Source organism: Phoca vitulina, unplaced genomic scaffold (assembly GCF_004348235.1).
Source record: "Phoca vitulina isolate PV1807 unplaced genomic scaffold, GSC_HSeal_1.0 scaffold34, whole genome shotgun sequence".
NCBI classification, from domain to species: Eukaryota; Metazoa; Chordata; class Mammalia; order Carnivora; family Phocidae; genus Phoca; species Phoca vitulina.
Window position 1 is genome coordinate 21,435,871 of NW_022589737.1, and position 626 is coordinate 21,436,496.

General features: G+C 37.4%; 1 pseudogene; it reads left to right on the forward strand.

The window, feature by feature from the left end:
• Positions 1–207: 207 nt before the first annotated feature.
• LOC116645950 lies at positions 208–325 on the forward strand (annotated as a pseudogene).
• The last annotated feature ends 301 nt before the right edge of the window (positions 326–626 follow it).

Below are 626 nucleotides of genomic sequence, written 5' to 3' on the forward strand. Positions count from 1 at the left end.
CTTACTCAGATTTTACCAATTTTATATGGATTAATTTGCATATGTGGATATGTGTATTTATTTCATTTTATCATATGTCACCACCACCACCACCACAGTCAAAATACAGAATAGTTCCATGATCATAAGAATCTCTCATGTTACCCTTTTATAACTGGACTTACTTCTTCACACCCCCACCCCTCCACCTCTAATCCCTAACATGTGAGCTTTGCGCAGTGGCAGTATTGTAGCCAATGAGGTTTATCCAAGGCGCGATTATTGCTAATTGAAAACTTTTCTAATCCCTAACATGTGGTAATAGTTAATCTGTTACCAGTTGGTGCAGCCACTCTGGAAAATGGTATGGAGAGTCCTCAAAAAGTTAAAAATAGAACTACCCTATGATCCAGCAATTGCACTACTAGACATTTACCCAGAGGATACAAAAATACAGATTCAAAGGGGTACATGCACCCCAGTGTTTATAGCAGCATTATCAACAATAGCCAAACTATGGAAAAGGCCCAAGTATCCATCGACTGATTAATGGAATAAAGAAGATGTGGTATATATGTACAATGGAATATTACTCAGCTATCAAAAAGAATGAAATCTTACCATTTGCAAAGACATCCACGGAACAA